Source organism: Benincasa hispida, chromosome 1 (genome assembly GCF_027475165.1).
Source record: "Benincasa hispida cultivar pf3 chromosome 1, pf3_genome.v1.1, whole genome shotgun sequence".
In the NCBI taxonomy this organism is placed as follows: Eukaryota; Viridiplantae; Streptophyta; class Magnoliopsida; order Cucurbitales; family Cucurbitaceae; genus Benincasa; species Benincasa hispida.
In genome coordinates, this window is record NC_143478.1 from 32,249,674 (window position 1) to 32,264,156 (window position 14,483).

A 14,483-nucleotide genomic window follows, 5' to 3' on the forward strand; every position below is an offset into this window, starting at 1 on the left:
TTATACATTGCATTTTTTGCTTAACACTTAGACAATTCATCGCAATAGCTCTACTTTACCTTCTCTATTACAAGATTCTGCTCAAACCTTCTTTTAAAAAATTTGACTAAGTGTTTTGATTTTCTGTCCAAAACAACACAATGAGGACCTTGTGCATCTCTAAATTTGGGGGTGGGGAAGGTCTGAGCAGATGCGATCAAGCGGATGCGGTAATATCAGGCAAATGCGTTCATCATCGTCAAAAAAAAAAAAAAAAAAACTCCGCTGTCAGTGCAAGGGAAAATCCCAACCTGATAAGAGTTAAGTCGTGAAAGGAACCTACTCGTAGTTGGATGTTCGCATGACACCCATAGGAGCAAGCTAAAATGAAGGTAGGTTTCCAGGATCGACGCAATATAAAAAAAAAAAAAAAAAAAAAAAAAAAAAAAAAAAAAAAAACAAGAATAAAAGAGACAACTCCTCTGACTAGCAAAAGTAAAACTTGGTTGAGGATCAAGAGTTGAACTTGAGCTTGGTACACAACCGAAGTTGGATGCTCACATGACACCAGTAGGAGCAAGCCAAAACGAAGGGTGTAACCATGATCAACGCTCTCTACAAGATGACGCAAACCAAGCCACCACATAAAAGGCACACTTCGTTGTTTTTGCAAGAAGAGATAAAACATTCTTGTCAAAACTATAAGGGAACTTTGAGCAGAGGTTTGTTTTAGATAAGAATAAAGTAGAGCATGTGAAGAAATGTCGAAAGATAGAAGGAACCTATAGGGTTGAGAAATTATGTAGAGGTGGAGCATTCGGAGTAGCCGATCGACGCAAAGTTAGGATAGGAGTTGAGCTAAATTGCTTTAGTTGAGGATATGCTTGAGGACAAGCATATATCTAAATTTGGGGGTGTGATAAATTGCCTTAGTTTTTTATACCGTTTTATTTAGATTATGCGGCAAAATGAAGGAAAAGTTGCGTCGACAGTATAGAAATTGGCTTAGAAATACGAAAATTGTAAAGTGTCGTGAGCACACCCGCTAACCCCATTAAAATGGAAAAATGGAATGTCCAAGTCATTGTTTTGCAGGAAATAGGTCACCACATACGATAATCTCTCGAGGACAAAAATGAACAAAGCATCCACATTGCATGCAACAATCGATCAAGAACGAAAAGAACAACGCAATTGCAACGCATGCGACGATCGATCATGGACTCAAGCGATCAACGCATTTTCACTGCATGTGGTAATCGATAGAAGATCAAAACAATTACACCGCATGCGGCAATCGATCGTAGATGTAAAGAGCAACACATTTGCAAGGACTTCTGACAGTGTACAGCTTTTTTGTTATACGATTCTGACAAATCAATCGTGGAGTAGAGTGGACGTTTCCACCAAGCCATGGTAGGAATTATCAGATTTTCAAAGCAGGACCACTAATACAGAAGAAGCCAAGGTCTATAAATAACTTCCTCAAATTCAATGAAAAGGAGGTTGGTCTGAAGAGACAATCCAGAGAAAATTCGGGAGAAAGACGAGACAAGTCCGAAAGGTAAGTCTCTGAGCAAGAAATTATTTCCATTCCCGAAGAAGAAGCTCTGTGCAAGAGGTCACTTCTACTTGGAAAGAAAGCCTGAGAGGAAAGATTTCCACTCCATTTCTTCCATAAGCCGGTAAGCAAATCGTCTCTGATCGAGATCTGTGTTAAGATATTGACACTCTTTTCGTGTTTGTTCTTATTTTCCATTCATCTACTGTGTCATCTATCTTTAATATTTCATTCACTATTTATAACAAACGTTGATCTCTAGATTTAATATCATTATCGTAATCATTGTTATCTCTCTGTTCTTTCCATACATTCATCATCCATTTTCTCCATCATATGTAACTAATCCCCAGGGTAAAGAGGAAGGATTAAGCGAGTGAGTTAATCCTTGTTAAGGAAATCGGTTGAGTTTAGCTAAAGCATGCTCGACGACATTTTTACCTGTGAGAGCAGAAGTGTGGATGTTATTCCGCCTATTGAAAGAAGGTTGAAAGAATGCGTTAACTAAAGTGAGAAGTATTTCCAGATATGAAAACAACCTTGCGTTCATCACGTTCATTCCTGTTTCACCATAGACATATGGGAATGCGGCCGATCACTGAATGGTGTAAGCCAAGGAAAAACAGAACCTTAGTTACGTCCTCAACAAGATTGATGAACTTGCGATGTCCTTTCCCTCAACTCATTCTCTTTCTGATTCATTCACAAGACTTGCCACTGCATTCATTAGACTCTTTTGCACAACTTCACAACCAGTCCTCAATTTGTATCATTAATTGTTTATTCATTTATTTTATCACCGCAATTTACTTATCATTGTAATTTACGTCACCGCACTTTATTTACTGTCGCATTTTATTATTTACAGCAATTTACGTTTTACCGCATTTTACGTTTCTGCAAACCAAATTCATTATTCTTTATGTTTAACCGGTCGCATATACCACATTAGTATTGCATTAATCACAACAATCCCCGTGTTCGACCTCAGGTCAATCTGAGAAACTTGCGTTGGAATTATACTTGGTTCCAGCGCATGAAAACTTGTGACACGCGCACTACACGAACGCATACTACGAAGCATTTAAGCATCATCGCATACATTTAGAATGTAGTATCGCATATTATCATAAATAATTATCGCAAAGCAACTTGAGTCATAGCGCATCATTCATTCATTTTAAATCATTACAAGTTTTTTGCGATATAATATAGATATAAATTTTGTCTATCAACCATCCTCAGACGAAAGGTCAAGCCGAGATATCCAATCGAGAGGTGAAGAGTATCCTTGAAAAGATCATCAACCCCAAAAGAAATTATTGGAGCACACGCCTCGACAATGTTCTTTGGCCATATAGGACAACTTACAAAACTCCCATTGGGACAGCACCCTTCAAGCTTGTCTATGGCAAGGTGCCACTTACCGATTATGATCAAGCACAAAGCCTACTAGGCGGTGAAACAGTGCAACATGAGCTTAGCCCAAACCAGTGAAAAAAGACTTCTTGAACTGCAAGGGTTGGAAGAGTTGAGACTTGAGGCTTATGAGAACTTTAAAACTTACAAGGAAAAAACCAAACTAATTCATGATAAGAGTCTTGTGAGGAAAGACTTCAAAGTCGGTCAAAAGGTTTTGTTTTTCAATTCACGCCTCCAACTCATGCCAAGTAAGCATAAATCCAAGTGGCTTGGTCCGTTTGAAGTTATTAACATTTTTCCCTATGGTATAGTTGAGATTAGGAGCTTGGAGACTGGAAAGGAATTCAAGGTGAATGGGCACCGTGTCAAGATTTTCAATGAAGGAGAAGTGAACCTTGCTCACTCAAGCTTGGTTTTGAATTCACCCTCATTCACTTGAGCCCATCCTCACCCAACGTCGAGCAAACAATGATAAAAATTTGTGCTTCCTGGAGGCAGTCAGGCATCAAATTTATCAACTTTCAGTTTCTTTTCTTTATTTCTTATGGTTCTTTCATTTATTTTTTACCAATAAAAAAAAAGCAATAACTGAAAGAATGTTGATAATTCTCTCTCTTTACAAGAAATATATTTTTTTTAACTTTTCATCAAGAAGCTTGCCCCAAATTCATGCTCATGTCCATATCATGGGGAATGTTTTTTTGTTCCCCTAACTCCCACTATTTGTCCTTTTGCATGAATTTTAACTTTGCAATACATTGGGGACAATGTATGTTTTTAAAGTTGAGGGTGGATGCAAAGCATGCTTCTTTTTTCTGATTTTGTGTATAACATATCTGGTATATGGTTCATTTTTTTGGGGATAGCTGAATTCTTGGTATACTTAGTATAGATGAGACACAACTATTGAATTGTTTTTTATAATTGAATTGATTCTTTTATACATGAGATCTCTGGTTAGCCTTGAGCATCTAAGCTCGACTTTTTATGATCTGAATTTTTCAATTGTTGCTGAATAAGAATCCCTGTGATGAAGATATATATGGATGTTTATGCATGATCTGTTCGCTCTGTTTTTTCGTTTCCTTTCAATGATAAGTCGATGATGCACTCACATGGTTTTATGCTTTCAAGAAAGGAAATTCTCTCGTGATTTTGAGCTTTTTCTAAAAATCTTTTCATGAAAACCTATGCATAATGAACCTAGGTTGAAAATTTCTTGTTCTTTTATATAAATCCTAAAGAGTCTTAGAATCGGGTTATCCCTCTCGGATTTTCGTTGTCACCTTAAAAGACCCACTTTTAGCTTGGGAGTAATTTTCAGTGCCTGAGTGCAAAATTAAACAATGAGGCAAAAAAAAAAAAGTGGGCTAGTGTGTTATTAAAGAAAAAAAAAAAAGAGGAGTTGCTAAAATAATGTAAGCATATTTTATTAAAAAAAAAAAAAAAAAGGCAAAAGCTAGCTTGCTTGCAAAATAAATAAATAAATAATAATAATAAGTGGTATGTGTGCATGGATAGAGGAGAAAAGAGCTATCTCTGTCGTGTCTAGTTAGGGCCCGCGAGAAAAGAGTGGTTAGGTTTTTGGTGGTCGAGTGTGAAAGCTAGCCCTCTAGGTTAAATTGATGCCTTCTAAGTTTTGTGTGTGTGAGTTTTAGGCACTCTTGTCTAAGAGTTGCTCTTTGATGGAGAATAGAATGTCATGAGCTGATAACTGAGATAAAGTAGAGGAAAGATGAGAATAGGATAAAGCTTTTCTAAGTATTCTTTGACTCATGGAAAAAAAAAAGTTTTCAAGGCTTTAATGTTCATTTTTACATGATTTTGATTGCAAAAGTATCTATTACAATGAGCTTCAAATGAGTATTTGAATTTGGTTTGTTATGTGATTAAATTGTGTACCTCGAAAGACTGTTAAGACTTGAGTTAGGGACCGTTAAATAGAGTGAATAGTACCTTATTGACTGCATGATTGTATGTTACGATTTTGCTCGGGATGATTAAGAGCTAAGTTGGAGATGTTTGTTAGCTCTAAAAAAGAGTTAATAATAGGTCCGAATAATTCTTATGCCTAAATTGTCTCATTTGAAGGTAAGTCTATCTCAAAGAGTAAATGAGTCATTTGAATGAAAACCGAGCCAAAAGAAGCAAGAATGGGTGTTGGATGCATCATATTGAAAGAAGACATCAAAATTACCAAGCTGCCCTTGAGGACAGTGTTGCAACCCTCCCTTAACCCTCACGTGATGTTAAGAGGTAGTAGGCATCAATTTTGGGACAAGCAGGCAACGTCCCAATGCCATGCTAATGCTCCAACTCGACATTATTGGATAGAAGTATGAGAAAAGGGCAGCGTTGCAATGCTACGAACTCCAACGGACAAGTAGCTTTCGCGTGTGCAATGCATCGTCACATCAATGTTGCGCCTCTCCTTCGACAAGAGCGTCGTAATGTTCTTGGCAGAGTTGCGACGTGCGATCATTTTACAAATAGAGGATCTAGGTTCCAGTTGAAAGGGTGAAGAAAATTTATGAAGGGAGAACGATTTGGGCCACGATTGGGACAGTTTTTTTTAGGAGTTTTCACCCGGATTTCATCATTCTTTCTTCTCATTCTTCCAATATTTTCCATTTATGGCTTTCAACTTCTCAATTTTTGTTATTAATTTGAGGAAAATGCAATGCTAGGTTATTTCTTTCTTGGCTTTAGTTGTTTGTTCAATTTCTTGAAGATTTCTAATTACTAATGTTGAATTCTATGAACTCTTGGGTGTGATTTGGATTATTTTTAGTGGAATTTGATAGAATTGGTCTGACAAATCACTTTTATTAGATTCTTGTTTGCAAAATCTTCATGGCGCTATGCATAATTGTTGATTACGTTGCACGAATTAGGATTGCATGTGTCGGTAAGACTGTTCTGATCTCAAGCATGTTTGCCCTAGTTTAATCTTATTCAATTAACCATGCTATAGGTATAGGCTTTCGAGTTTGTAGTATGTCACAACGCACGAACGCTAGTCGTAATGTGAATTAGTTTTTGCTTGGATTTTGCTAAGAAAGAAGAGTTTAAAATTAATTTAGAGTCAATTTGATTAATCTCGAATTTGGCTAATTGGGGAATTAGTGTCACTAATAGGTTGTAGAGTTCATGGATTTGACGTTATTTATTAGCATCTAATGATTGAAATTGGACATACAAACTATTCTCAAGACCCCTTTTATTGATTCACTTCAATCCAATTGTGTGTTTAATCTCGTTCAAACTTCGATTCTTTGCATGTTTATTTTTAATTTAGTTCTTTACAAATCAAACCAACCCCCAATTATGCATAGCGACACATGCAATCCTAATTCGTGCAACGTAATCAACAATTATGCATAGCGCCATGAAGATTTTGTAAACAAGAATCTAATAAAAGTGATTTGTCAGACCAATTCAATTAACCATGCTATAGGTATAGGCTTTCGAGTTTGTAGTATGTCACAACGCACGAACGCTAGTCGTAATGTGAATTAGTTTTTGCTTGGATTTTGCTAAGAAAGAAGAGTTTAAAATTAATTTAGAGGCAATTTGATTAATCTCGAATTTGGCTAATTGGGGAATTAGTGTCACTAATAGGTTGTAGAGTTCATGGATTTGACGTTATTTATTAGCATCTAATGATTGAAATTGGACATATAAACTATTCTCAAGACCCCTTTTATTGATTCACTTCAATCCAATTGTGTGTTTAATCTCGTTCAAACTTCGATTCTTTGCATGTTTATTTTTAATTTAGTTCTTTACAAATCAAACCAACCCCCCCCCCCCCCCCCCCCCCCCCCCCCCCCCCCCCCCCCCCCCCCCCCCGTTATATGCATTATTTAATCAACCTTAGTAGTTCATTTTTTTTCCTATGGATTCGACCCCATTCTTACTACTTTTACTATGCTTTTAGTATAAGTTTTAGGTTTGGTGAACATATTTCTTTTGTTTAGTCTGAGTTCATATGCGATAACGTATCTATTAAACCTGTTTTCTCTCCAATTAAACAAAAAGAATAAAATCTTAACAAATATATGCATTTTCTCTCTCCTACATTAAGGGTGGTTTGTAAATATGAATTTTTTTCCAACTACGCATTCTCTCTAGCCGCCCACCATACTCAAGGATATTTTAGTCCAAAAAATCCATTAAATCTTATTTACAAAAATATAAAAAAGTATTTGTGAAAATAAGTTTTGAAAAGGATTGATTCTATAATAATCCCTTAAATAAATAAAAATTTTATGGATTTGATTGGTTTATGAGTTCACTTAAAATAACCCAAACAAACCTTGAACCAACCTGAGCTTTAAAGTTTTTTTTTCTTTACTTATGATACAATTAGATATACATATATTTATTTTAGTTTTATTTAATTTCATTAGTTTTTTAATAATTTATTTTTCAACAACTCCTAAAAATTGTTTTTTAGCACTTTAGAAATAGATTTTACATTATATAAATTGAGATTGAGTTGTTAACGTTAATTCAAGAGTAAAATGTATTTTTGGTCTCTTAGATTCGAAATTGGTGTCTATTTGATCCTTGAAGTTTGAAAAAAAAAAAAAAAAAAAGACATTTTAGACCATGAGGTTTGGAAAATACTTCTAAATGGCCTCGAATTAATTTTGACTAGACTGATGGAAAAGTGATGTGAGACGATGAGGTGACAAATTTTACTCATAGTATATCATTTTTAAAAATAAAATATAATTTTTTTTTCACTTTTTTCCTTTTTTTCCTTTTTTCCTTCCCTCCACTCGTTTCTCTTTTTCCCTCCCTTCCCCTCCTCTTCTTCTTCATTCTTTCACATGTTCTCGACCGACGACCAATATCCAATCGTCGTTACGATAACAACCATTGATATTGACAACTTATTTGCTAACTAAACTCAATCTCAGTCCTCATTGCATCAAGAGAGTAAAGTTCTACTTCCATCTTAAACGAATTTGCATTTTCCCCCAGCTTTTCTCACCAAAACTAACGATATTACAGCTTCTTGAGTTTCTTTAATGAAGCTGTTCTTCAACATTTAAATTCGATATTTGCTTGAGTTTCTGTGATTTCCGTTACAGAATTTCTTTGTTGCCTCTTCATAGAGCTTCCCAAGCACCAACATGCCCAGACCATAAGTCCCAATTGAGCATGACAATTGCCCAATTTCTTGGGCAAGATTTCTTAAATGATCCCAAAAAAAAAATTATGCCGATGAAGTTAAAAATATTGACAACAGAGATGAATGAATTGATGGATTCAGTTAATTAGCTTTGGGATTGTCTGATTTGGCCGAGATTGTTAAGATTCCACTGAACAATTTCTTCTGAATGAATTAATGAATGAATTGTTGAGATTATTAAGATTCAACAGAGCTGAATGGATGGATGGATTCGTCATAACCCACGAATATGATTGCAACCATATATGGCTAAAATGTGTGTTAATCGATCGAATTGAACCATTTTCTGAATGGAAATAAATAAATATGGTGAGAAACAGAGCAAAAATTATGGTGTATAGAAACTCAACGAAAACTCTAAATTCGTTTGGATATTTTATATTGTGAAAGCAAAAGGCTAGGTTTTGGAGGAGATCTAAAGAACCTACGCATTGGACGTGAGAGCATTAAAGGTGAAAGGGCCGAGAAGTCTGTGCCAAAACAAAATTCTAGATTGTGAAATATATGAACTCCAGACATCTTATTTCAAGTCAGTATCCCAAACTCCAGACACACAATCTAGAATTTTGTTTTGGCACAGACTTCTCGGCCCTTTCACCTTTAATGCTCTCATATATATGTAGAGATCATATATCTATGGGTATAGAGTTATTTGGTTTAAGTTCATATGTCTGTTTTTAGGGTACAAGGTTGAGTTCATATGATTAGGTATCTGGTGAAGTTTTTTGAACTCTAAGATCCATTTGGTAATCATTTTATTTTTTGTTTTTGTTTTTTAAAATTAAGTCTATAAACACTACTTCCACGTCCAAATTTCTTTCTTTGTCATCTACTTTTCATCATTAGTTTAAAAAACCAAGCCAAATTTTGAGAACTAAAAAAATAGCTTTCAAAATGTTGTTTTTGTTCATAGAATTTAGCTAAGAGTTCAATCATTGTACTAAAGAAATATGCAAATCATGGTAAAAAAATGTGGATGAAATATGTTATTTTCAAAAACAAAAATAAAAAACTAAATGGTTACCAAAAGAGACCTAAATAATTTTCTTTTATGATTACTATTTTTGTTTGGATTTTTTTATTCAATAATTCTACCCATCTTTTTTTTGAATAAAATATGGATTGCAATTTTTTTTTAATTTTTAAATAACAACAATTAACCTATTACATTTCTTGCATAAATATGATTAAATAAAATGAAACAAAAATAAAAACTTTTAACTCTTTTTTTCCCATGAATTTCATTGTCATCTTTTTCTTTTTCTTCCTCTTCCTATCGTTGTTTTGTATTTTTACTTTGTCGTGATTTTTTTTAATTGAATTTCCCTCATCATCTTAGTAGCCAATAGAATGTCAACAGATTTCTTCAACAACTTCACTTTCAATTCCTCTAAATTCGAAGGATCATTAGAGAACAAATCTTCATTTTCATTAATTCTTGTTTGAAAATGTTTTAGGAAAAAAATATTTGTTTATAGGCTTTTTTTCTATATATTACATACTTTTCAACTACAAAGATACTTCTTATCTAAATATTCTTAACTCTTATTTGATATATGAATTCAATTAAATAAAAATATAGTCTACAAATTTGTGACTCTTAAGCTCTCGGGAATTATCCATAGCACCACTATTATCATAATAAAGGGTTATAGGATTTGACATGTCTGGAACTATTTTCAGATCAATTAAAAATTTTCTCAATCAAACAGCTTTCTTAGCAGCTTTACAAGTTGCTACATACTCAGCCTCTATAGTGGAGTTAGTAATGCACTCTGGCTTGGTGCTTCTCCAAACTACCGCCTCTCCGTTAAGACTGAACACTAATTGTAATGTGGATTCTTAGAATCCTTATTAGTCTAGAAATTAGAGTCTGTGTATCTTGTAAGGATCAAATCCTTAAAACCATACACCAGTTGTTGGGGTTGATGCCCTAAACTCTCGTTGGGTCCTGTAGTTTGTAAACACCTGTATTGAACAAACGCTGTGATGTAATAATATGGGATATTTTCTTCACTATTGTCTATGAAACATGAGATGTTTTATTTGCTTGACCACAAAACAATAAACTAAGATCCCTGGTTGTCGTTGTAACTTAAGCATGTATATAGAGACATACAAGTGGATCATGCCTTAAGTGATAATCAAAATGGTCTGTAGTATATGAATATAGGAAGGAAACCTTATCCTGGTGACACTATGGATGCGGCCCGCTTTGTAGATAGTTACAAATGTTGTGATGTGCTTAGATGGTTTGATCCTAATCATTCATGTGGAGACATGCAAGCACGGGTGTCCTATACAAAGAAGTTTGTATAAGACCGGACCACGAAGTGTTTAGTCTCATTAGATAATGTCGTTCATGACAGAGACTTCACTTCACTAGGATGACCATAAGTATCATGACCTTAATCCTGAGTGAGTTGGGAACTCTTGCCCTTAAGGGCGGTCCTTTGATTTGCATGGGTGCGAGTGGCCAGATCGTTGACTCAAACCTACCACTTTGAGAATTTGTCTGATTGGGGAGCTGGGAACTTAGCTACACAAGATGGAATTCACTCCTTCCCCAAAGTAGGGGTAAGTAGATAGATTACTCCCTTAAGGGCTGATTCCGAGGCTTGAATAATGTGGCATCACACACCTTTGATGGGATTGGTGTTCTAATTCTCTCGGAGTCTCATTGTTTGTAATGATACACATTGTTTTATGAATAAAATAACTGTTATTTCATTAAGGCATTTACTCAAATCCAATAAACAAAGCTTCATGGTTATCTTATGTAAACTTATGCATGTATATGTGATATATAAGTGGATCACGTAGTTGTCACACCCTGCCCCAGACTACCCTCCGAACCTAAAAAAGGGCGTGATTGCAGCAGTTATCAACCCTTTTGTTGACACTTACTGCCTAATAACTCTTGCGGAAATAACTCTTATACCAATGAATAAATTCAATAACCAACTGATTAAGTAGGCCCATTTTATATTACAACAATGTAACGTTTATACAACTCAAAGATTTAACAACAAAGTTTACAACAACAACCGTAAAACCCTCCGGAAGTGTAACTGTGACATGTGGTAGACCTTGACCTTAGCAGCACCCTGGAACTCCTCACCTTTCGCTACCTGGGAAAAGAAAAAACATTTGGAAAGCATGAGCTATAAAGCCCAGTGAGTGACCAGAAAACTGATTTTTATCAGAAGAACTACCTCACACTTGGGTACTTTTGCTCAGATACCTTCTCAAATGTGTCCTTCAGTATCGAGCTACTTGGATACCTTCTCAAATGTCCTTCGGTATCGAGTTTTAAGTAAAACTAGTCATAAAACAACTTTCTTTAATAAAACTTAGAAAACATGTCTTTATCTGAAAGATCTTTTTTTAGCACATGGTTTCTTAAAACATTGAAAATATTTTAGTCACTCACCTTGATCGTTTAGGAACCTTTTTTCTCTAGAAGTCCCTTTGTCACCTCGGGCTCCCTTTTGAACCCTAAAATCCAGATTCAACTTAAAGCTCAGATTACTCATAGTTATAGGCTTTATCTAGAGATAATTCCTTCTACAAATATTCTCTGAAATGTCTCAGGAATCTTACCCTACAATATTAGCTCATAAATTATCGTGGTTTGGCCGGAATCATCAAAACATTAAGACTGGCCCAGCTTACCCGACAGCCTGACCCTTCTGTATTTTCCTCATTCTCCAGCCCAATTCCTTGAAGCTTATTCTCCGGCTATATTTATAGGAACAAAGAGTTGTTCTGTATATTGGTTGAGATGGTCTCATTTCAGTGAAGGGGTACCTGATCACCTTATGGTAGCTTTTACCCTGTCTCACTGACACATCATTGCAAAATAGAAGCATATAGAACAGAAGTATCATCTCATCTGAGAAATTGTGTATGGAGGGGACATGATTGTCACACAGATAGCTTCGGAACACAACGTTGCTGATTCATTTACAAAGGCCCTCATGGTTGAGGTCTTTGAGGGTCACCTGTAGAGTATGGGTCTACTAGATAGGCCATATATAGTCTAGGGCAAGTAGGAGATTTTGTACTAGGCGCATTTTATGCCCTAGTTTATTGATTTGTGTACTTGTATATTATATACCCCAATAGCTTTAGGATAAGTGGGAGATTGTTGGGGTTGATGCCCTAAATCTCATAGGGTCTTATAGTTTGTAATTATATTGTACAATTTTTTTATTATTTTTTAATAAAATATGAGATGTTTTATTTGACATTTAGTAGCATTAAACCCACAAACCAATAAACTAACATCCATAATTAGCATACCAAGGAAACCAATTAGTTGTGGCCATCTTGATTGTTCGTGATTTTCTTGAGAAGGGTTCTTCAAAGGTAAGGGTATTCTTATCCCTTTTCTCTTTTATTCATAATTAGCATGCTATAATGTTTATTGTGATGCATAATGTTTCTATTTTTTTTTCTTTAAAATTCAAATTCTGTAAAAATTGGGATTTTGGACCAATTCCCATTTCCACTCTAAACCTTTATCACTTCCCTCAATTGGTCGTTAGAATTGGCCACACAAAGGTGGTCGTCGGAGTGTGGTAGCGGTAGTCACCGATGGTGGCTGATGGGTGGAACCACTTAAAATATTGGAAGGAGAGAGAATTGGGGTGAATTAGAGGGAGAGTTGGGATGGGTTGGTAAAAAAACCAACTCAACTCACCAACATTTAAGGTTAGTGGGCACAACATTGAGTTGGTAAATTTTGCCATTTCAACTTAACTCATGTTGGTAAGTCAAACACCTCCAAATAGTTGATAGTGTTGAATGCATTTGTAACTGGTTCTATATTTTGAATACTTCATATACTACAAATCAAGGGGGGAAAAGCTGATCTAAGAAGAATTAGTGGTAGGTGACAGATGTGGAGAGGAGAAGGCCACGTTGCTAGTTTGAGAACACCACATGGGAGGTAAGAAAATTTATCAAATTCAATTAGTCTCTTTTGATTTTGAATACATATGAAAATATCTCTCTCTTTCTAAACTCGATCTTTCTCTCACTCTCTCACTAGCTCACAGCTTCTATCAATAGTGAATTTCTACAAGGAACTTGAAGAACAAAACATGCACACTTAGTTAATGAAGGAGAAGAATAAGAGAAGCATAAGGAGGTATGTGGTTTGACCAAAATCAGCCTACATCTATTGGAAGAAATTGTTTGAAGATTTGCAGATAAGTTTTCTTACAACCTTTACAAAAATGATAACTCTCTTTCTCATTTATAGATCTATTATGGTATTTATAGTTTATACCAGTCAGTTACAAGTTTGTAATATTACTAAGAGAAGTTAAAAGCTAGTCGTTGGAGTCATTTATTTTCAATTCTCCACCTTGAATCCAATGCATGCAATCTTCAATTCTTCCAATTTTTGACATTTTACCCTGTTTCTAGAAGGTTGAAGTCGATCAACTCAAGCACTTGAGGAGCTTGAATTTAGGAACTGACTCCGTTAGCATATCGACAACATTCCTGGAGGTATGAACCTTAAGTGTTTCGACTTCTTCACTTTCAATTTTATCTCGCACAAAGTGATATTTAATATCAATCTGTTTAGTTTTTGTATGATATTGTGAGTTCTTTGAGAGGTGAATGGCACTTGGTTGTCACAATAGATTTTAACTACGGTTTAATCTAAACCAAAGTCCTTCATCAATCCTTTTGAGCCACAATCTCTCCTTTATAGCTTCTGTTAAAGCCATATATTCTGCCTCTATTGTAGAATGTAATCAGGATTACTGGGAATCAGACAAATATTAGAAAGCATGAGTAATCGAGGACAGAACGAAAGTGAGATCGTGAATCATGAAAATTGTGATAAAGACGATTAAGTTGAAAACTGCCGAAATGGAATGAGTTTTGGATTACAAATCGGGCCCAAAATGCTCAATCCAAACATGGATTTTTTGTTATATTACATTACAAGAGAAATTGGAGGAAATGGCAAAATCCGGGGGATTATTTTGATTTTTGTCAAAAATCAAAAATAAAATAATTTTGGCAAAACGTGTGCCGCTCACATGACGAACACTTAGATAATTCCAAAGTTACCCTTGGTATGATCGGATAACAGCATTTTCGAATACATGTAATTGTTATACTGTGTATCAATTATGAATAGAAATCTAGTGTAAATGGGAAGAGTCAGTTATGAGACTCCAATCTAATCGGTTCAAAGATAAAAAAGTGTATTTTCGCCCAATTTGAATTTTGAATGGGTTGTTTGATATCAAATTTGATTTAATATAACCACTTTTCAAAAGTATTGAGAATGAA

At 35.1% G+C, this 14,483-nt stretch overlaps 1 long non-coding RNA gene across 1 annotated transcript; it reads left to right on the top strand.

Moving 5' to 3' along the window:
• Window positions 1-13,154: 13,154 nt before the first annotated feature.
• On the top strand, window positions 13,155-14,483 carry LOC120080632 (uncharacterized). Its single transcript, XR_005482591.2, has 2 exons — window positions 13,155-13,685; window positions 13,930-14,483. It is a non-coding gene; the product is annotated as an uncharacterized LOC120080632 (long non-coding RNA).